Genomic DNA, 8054 nt, shown 5'->3' with positions numbered 1-8054 from the left:
AAACAGTAACATTTAAAACTAAACCTACAGGATTTATGCTGCCTCAAAAGATGGCTTAAAACTATACCACATAAATCAATTATCAGCAGAGGTATTAATGCTCTGTGCATGTCTACACATATGATCCATGCATGTGTGTATAAGCAACAAAATATTTTATTAAACTAATTCATCTGACTGAGCTCTTTGTTAGAAAAGCTTACTATTCTAGGGCTGAAGTGCCACACAAAAGAGAATGCCCTTCCAAACCTTTACCAGTACGATAATGATACAAATCCCAGACACAAATCTCCAGTTCTTGACAGATGATGGGCTGTGCGAGAGTGCAAGATAGCACAGATATTTCACATGCTCAAATGCCTCTGAATTAGTGAGTTGAACAGCAAGGGACTCAAGGAAAATAGTACACAAATAAAACTTTAACACTTTCCTTCCATTAAGGAAACAGGACAAAAGAGTACAATAAAGTTTGGAGACTTCATTTTTTCAAACAAAGCTGTGAAAATTCAATGTCAAATTTTGCAAAGGGTTGGGCATCTTATGAAAGGCAGAAACACCAGTGGAAGTGTAAGGACCCAATGTTAAGTCCAGTACTGACAAAATCTTCCTGCTTTTCTGAATCTTATTGCTGTACTGTGGTCCATGTACACAAAACAATTTCCTTGCTAAAGAGTTAAGAGCATGCAGGCTTCTCAGGGCACCAAAATTTTAAGAAAGAGCATACTGACCACGGATTAAAGAAACCAAACTGCCTTCCTCCAAAAAGAAGCACCCGTTGCCCAAAAAGAAAAACAACAAAACTAACCACCAACCAAAAGTGCATTTTTCAGAAGACATGTAGAAGTTCCTTCTGAGACAGGTGGCCTCCCTACATTTTCCTCTTCATAAAGGAAAACAGCTGTTTTGAGGTGGAAATATTCTTAGTGAACACGGATACAGCTACACAAGCATCACAGAAACAAAGTAAAGATCAAATGGAAACTGTTTTGTTTCTCCATTTGAAGAGCAGGACATTACGGATGCATTCTTAGCTTCTTAATAGCATGACACAGCACCACGACTGAATACCTTTTCAACTGAGAATTATGGACCCAAAACAAACACGAAGAGCTACAGTTCTGAATTTTGTTTCACGATTGCCTTCTGCAAGTCAACAATCATGTTAGGTCTTATATTAGTTTTAAATTCATTTTACAAGAATCAAGTAACTCAAGTGTGGTTACACAGTGAATCAATGGAGGTGCTCAGCGTAAAATCAGTTTTGGTCTCTAAGGCCTGTCTCTAATATTTAGATGACACAACATTGTAAGACAGTTATTTTTCCTTTGATTGGATATAATTATAGTATTGTTATGAGAAATTTAAGACATAGTGAAAGCTATGGTTACTACTTAGAGTCAAAGAAACTGTACAAAAGTGGTAGAGAGCCATGTAATAAGTCTACTTGATAATGCTGAAAATATGTTCAGATTAAATGGGAAATAGGCACAGAAAACAAGATCTCTTCCTGCGTCCCTCTCTGATTTTATCTTAACAAAATGAACATTGAGACAGCTTGCCCCCTTCCCTTCAGACATCAATGCAAAGTTACAAGAGAGCTCTTGTAACTAACATTACCATGTGAACAGATTCACTAGAATGCTAATTAAACTCCATGTTTCCATAGAAAGCATGTAAAACACAGATGAAAAAAAAATAAAAATCAGCTTCTCAAGTCCCTGAGCATAAATACTAACCCAATCATGCAAAGTTTCTAAAAGAATCAGCTTTTCTGGGAGCAACAGGTAACTTACATGGGCATTGTAGTGACTACTGGCCAAGAGACACTAAGCTTAAGGTCTGTTAAGCACTTAAAACCAAAAAACATGTCAGTAATGCAGTAATGAACAACAGATGACTGCTTTGCAAAATGAAGTTCCCATTTACCAATTTCGAAGAAAAGAAAGAAGTAAAATAACCCTACAGAAGGCTAATAACAGATATTGAAAACACTAAAATGTCATCTACCTGCCCCTACCAATTTCTGTCTTCAGCATAATCCTTCAAGTCCTATACTGATATTCCGAGAGAACTTCCACTTTTTTTTTCTCGTCTTGCTCTATTTGAAATCCTACACCCTCTTTAGTTTACATTTTCGTTCTCAGATTATATCTGACAACTGATGAAGGCTTCAACTTTCCAACCTGAAGTTCATCTTCTCCAAAAGATCTCTTCAAAATGCAGTTCTCCTGCTTAGTTTCCCAACAGTGACATTCATGATGTCTGCGACTGTTTCTAATTTCGACACGTTGAAATTATTTCTTGGCTCTCTAGAGCAAGTTCCCTTACATTGTAACCAATTATCTCTATGCTACAGCACAGAGGTCAGGATACTACAGATAAAGACAATGAAGAAGAATGCCATAATACTTGACAATTAGATGAAAGGGCATAAGATACTCTTATCAACAGTGCAATGAGTAAATACCTTAAGGTAATTATAAGGATTGATGAAGAGCTATTTTAACTGAATTTCCTCTCCTTGCTGGATAGTACTGCACAACAGATTTACCAGAGCAGTTTTGCTGGGACTAAACTAAAACAGAGTATAGATTAAGATCTGCAAAGGCAAAGAGTTAGTGAATACATCCAGTTCCTCCTTGCTTTCACTGCTGACTCATTCTCCTCCACATAAAGAATACTCCAAAAAGTCTCCATCCAGCACTTAATTAGAAACAAAAGTCGTTGTTGTTGGTTTTTATTTTTAAATGCAAACAAAATGCAATTATTGCAGAAACACATAAACTTGTAATAAATGGTCTTGTCAGGTATGCTGAACTTCCACAAAATTACAAATCCGAGTCCTTCAGCCATATGTTAATTAGTCAGGGTCTGCATTTTCACATTGCTGAAACTTGCTTCTTTTTGAGAAGCAGGAGAGGACAGATTGTTTTTTGTTTTGCATTTAAAAACTATTAATAGTTGCTTAATTATTTGCACAGAAACTACAGGTGCCTATTTTTAATTATACATTCAGGAAAACAGTAACACAAATTATAAATAGTTTTCCCTTGCATTTTGATTTAAAAACTAATGCCAAAAAGACCTGATAGAACCATGCAAGAATGTACTTACCTTTAAAGAGAAATGGTCTCAATCAAAGCAATAGAGCACAACATTTGGGGGAAAAAAAAAGATATCTATTTAAAATATTTATAGGATGAAAGCTTTTATCATCACTGTTTTCTTTCTGGTCTGAGAAATGTATTTCAGATAAACTATCCTAATATTTACTCTTAATGTAAAAGATCTTAATCCTTATGCTTAATCTTTAACGTGACAATTATTAAGTAAAGCATCATGCAAAGCCAGCATCAATAAACTTGCTCCAAGTTATGGCAAACTATGTTGGCAAAGACATACATTTTCTTCTGTTCAGAAGTGAAATCTGGTTACAAAAATATAAATCAATAAATAGTCTCATTCCTCCCTCCCCTAAAAGGCAAACAATGATTTTAAAAGGAACCACTCAAACTGATTTTGCACATATGAGCTTTTCATAAATTTTGGGAACAGGGAGACTGAAGAGCACAGTAATTACCAATGACACCAGGACCCCGGGCCTGCTCAGGGAGCACATGGAAAGCACTCCACTATAGGGAAGGAACTGGATGGTAAGAAGGAACAACTGTATCGTGCTGACTATAAAGATGCTTTGCTTAACCAATCGGAGCATGGAGAAAATACATACTCACTCTATTAAGACACTGAATGTGGAACTACCAAAAATCATCACTATTCTGTGGTCTACAGCTACTCAGCTACACTCTTAAAAGATCTACAGAACTATCTCTAATTGTCTTCTGCAGTTATCAAAAGAAAGTGTGATTTACCCATCCCATTTGACTTATAGTTGTACTTTATGTCTTGTTAAGAAGATTTAATTTGAACAGCCTCTTGACCAAGCCCACCTAACCTAGGAGCAGCAGAGAGAGGGGGAAAAAAAATCCAAACAAATTCCATACCAGAAACTACTGACAGCAACCTCTTACTCTTTATCACTGAACTGTTTTGTTGTGTTGGTGTTTTTTTGTTTGGTTGGTTTTTTCCCCAAATCTTCTCCCCTTCTTTTTAGGAAGCTAGATCACCTGCTGGACAACTCTTGTCACTTGGAGTAATAGCCTGTTTCTAAACACAGTGAAAAAAAACCTCATTCAAGACAGGAGGACATAACGGACTTGTGAAATACTGCAAATGAAAGTTGCCAGATGACAAATAAACATATTCTGAAAGGGATGTTACAATACCAGTTCTGAACTAGATGGTATCCTGTGTATTTCAGATTGCTCAGAACCTTACAGCATATTGATTATGCAAAGTGTAAACATTCTTAACACATTGGCATTGGAGACAGTTGCAGGTATCTTTGGAAGTATAATTAGAAGTAAAATTTACAGACTGAATGAGATGTAACTAACTTAAGAAAGACACTGCGAGACTATCACTTACGAAAATAGTGCAGGCAAGTTTATGGAGGAAAAAAAATAACCTTTACAGATTCAGAGTTGTAAAGGAATACTCTTAATGTGACCAAAGCTATCTTTCAAGACTGATTTGGCTGAATTTATTTTAGTTTGCAATTGTAACTTCAAATAACTAAATGACAACAAAACCAGGAAAAAACTATGATTATGCCATGCAGGGTGTTTTTTTAAAGTTAATATGATACATACTTGCTTTTCAAATGTTTGGAGAAAATGATCACTTATGTCATGTGCATACAGAAGGTCCTGATTTCTTCAAGTCTCCCTTGCCAAAAGTGAATCAGATCAAAAAACAATGATGAAGAATTCTAAGAACCTTTCAACAAGCTTGACAAGGACAGCAAAAGTCTGGGGTTGTCCGATGACTGAGGGTGCCAAAGTCTTGCTGAAGTAAAATGGATGAGCAGGAAATCCAAGAAAAACCTCTGACAGGAACTCAAGTAGAAAGCATTTTATTTCACACTAATCACAGAAAGGTCCTGTTCAGGAAAGAGGACAGCCCACAAGTCTTCCTTGCTACCTGCTGCAGTCTCCCCATTTATGAATGATCTGTTACACGCAATTTTCACCAGCACAAAAAAAGAGCTGATGGAAGATACATGTTTCCTGGCTTTCAATTCACAAGCAATCCATCTTGAAGTAAAATCTAACATGACAGAGATGCCTCATTTTTTCCTCTTTATCTTGTTCAGTATGACGGAGATGCATATGTTTGTTATATAGACAGGATTCTGGAGCATTTAGTGACTGGCTTTTTCAGTGAGGAAAAGTGGAAGGGGAAGGTTTTCTTCCTTTTTGATTTTTTATCAGCATTTCCTCCCTCACTTATCCAGAATTCTGACTCAGGAAAGCCTATTTCAGCGGTCTAGAGGACCATATACTGATAAAAGTATTGTGAGATAATCAGTATTCCAGTTATACGTTTTTTCTTGACCAAGTACATCATCTTGCCTAGAAGAGGGGGCAAGGAAAATTAATTGCATGAGAAAATTACCTTTTCTGAGAGGTGCCAACGGGAAGTGGCGGAGATTACTTTTCTCACTTTTTCCTAAATTCCTTTAAAATAACAAGCATGGAATTTAGTCAACAGCATAACACTTTTGTGTCCTACAACAGGAGATGTTCTATTTTCCTTGGTATCTCAGTTTAGCAGGAAAATAAACCTGAGGTTGTTATGGCTTAGTTTGTACTGTGGGTTTTGCTTCCAGATCTTCCTTCTTTGGTCTAAAAGAAACCTTTTACTGGAGTGATAGATCATTCCATTGTCCTTCTGAGATTAATTTTTTTTCTTCCATTTTTAATGATTTGTTAAAACAGTTGATTAATCAGTTTAGAAGTTACGATCAACGTTTAAGACGATTTAGTAGTATTTCTGGTAACAACTACATTCCATTCAGCCTCACAGACAAATGTCACAGAGCAGGAGGAAACAAGCTGCAACGATGTCAGGAAGATACTCAACTACAAAGACCAGATCCCAAACCAAGGAAAAACAGGAATTCTACTACATTCCAAGGATTTACAGTCTCCCAGTCAGATAAAACTTTGTTTATTTCACAAGGGAGATCAAGAATACAAAAAACAATCAGAAACACATTTATATCTGGTCACTAATAAACAGTTACATAGGGTAGCTTCTCCTCCCAGTCTTGAGACAAGTACTTCCTGTTGCTGTTCATCTTATCTTTCACAAAATACTGTTGCAGTTGCCAAAGGCCTTTAGTTTCTTAGTACCATACAATCTTAATTTATCTTTTTTCCTTGAATAATAAGACTGGTTTTATGGACATTTGCATTTTTTAAGGACATTATATTCCTCTGTTGTGGAAAAAGGTAGGAAATCTTTACTTTGTAATGTCAAATGTCCCAGTGTGGCTCATGTTCTGCAGCTCATAATGCGGAGAACTAAAGACAGACCTCCCACATTTGATTTTGTTCCTTATGAAAAAATCCTCTAAATTCACTCCTTCAGAAAGGGAATTAACGGATTCTTTTAAACTTTATTTTAAAAAACTTCCCAGGCCTTAGCCTTTCTTCATTCAAAGAGCATTGCCTCCCTCTTCTTCTGAGACTCTACTAATTAAATCAGAAAGATACCTGGTATAAAAACAGGGTTTATACCTTCACCAGAGCAGTCCTTTGGAAAGAAACAAGAGTCTTGGCTCTTTCCACATTTGCTTCCAGTGAACCTTGCTAATATTTGCAGTGACAGATATCTTTTCTATGGTAAAAATAAATTTGACAATTTTAACACTGGTTGAAGATAAGTAGACAGAACCAACTCACTCTGCAACACAACCACCGCAGGATATGATATCCTAGTAGAAAGTTTCCTACAAAGAACATGTCGCCTTTTCTTCTACTATGGAAACAACACAGCTCATGACTATAACACAAATGGATGATTAGCAGATCTCTAGTGTGAAATCATTCATTTTGAGCCAAATCTCTAGCCTTAGAGTAAGTGAATTATTTGGCTCTCAAGTGAACAGAGATCCACCGACGCCTTCTAATTGCTCAGAAATATACTAAACGTGTTTTCTCTCTTTTTGATCGATAGACCAGCACACTAACAAAAGGCTTCTATTTTAGAGGTGAGCATAAATTTTATGCATGCCCTGAAACACTACCATTCTTAACAGTGCAACATGAGAAGCTGATACTACAAACCTTAAACCGGCACTTTTATGCATGTCAAAGTAAACTCAGCTTCTGCCAGTAGCCATACTATTAAGTACTTTCTTTCATATGTTCTCCTTCTCTCCCTTATATTTAAGTATATTCTCACATTCTCAGACAGACAATTCTTATTCCAAGTTTAAAACATGGAAGATAACCAAATGGGAGTAAAACAGACAAAATAAATTCAAAACAAAACAGATAAAGTATCTTGCATAAAACAAATATAATGGAAAAAAAAAGAACAGTTTTCAGAAACCATTATAGTTTCATTATTTTTCAGTGGATGTTCATAGGATTTCTTGTATCTACTGACTCACAGAAAACAGCTTAAGGATTTTTTTAGTAGCATGGGAAATTGGTTATAGAGATCTATCACTATTAATGCAGGTACTCTGAGGTAATTAAGAATTGGGAAGCATGCAATGTTAAGAGAGTATTACATGAGAAAAAGTACAGCAAGAGATTAGACTACTCACTTCCTATGATGACAGAGGAAAAAAAGTTATTCATAGAAATAGACTGTGTTTAAAGAATAAACAGCAGGAGGTAGCCCTTTAAGACAATTCCAATACAATTTTTATGCATTACGCAGAATTTGGAGGAAGATAGCATGAAATGAAATGAAGTCAAACTTTGGACAACTTGCTGAGAAAAGCTAATTTATATCTGTCTTTTATGTATATTATACCAAAACAATATTTTGCGATGCTAACTTCTAGTAGTGATGCAGTGAGTTCTGTGTTTTCAGGATGCTTCTAACGCTGCAGTTATCACACTGTGGTAGGACTTACAGTAGAGCTTGACCTTTAATATGCATATCACAGCCTAAAAGTAAAACTCTAACGTGAA

Source organism: Cariama cristata, unplaced genomic scaffold, assembly GCF_000690535.1.
Source record: "Cariama cristata isolate BGI_N322 unplaced genomic scaffold, ASM69053v1 scaffold13999, whole genome shotgun sequence".
Lineage (NCBI taxonomy): Eukaryota > Metazoa > Chordata > Aves > Cariamiformes > Cariamidae > Cariama > Cariama cristata.
This window is presented reverse-complemented; position numbering follows the sequence as displayed.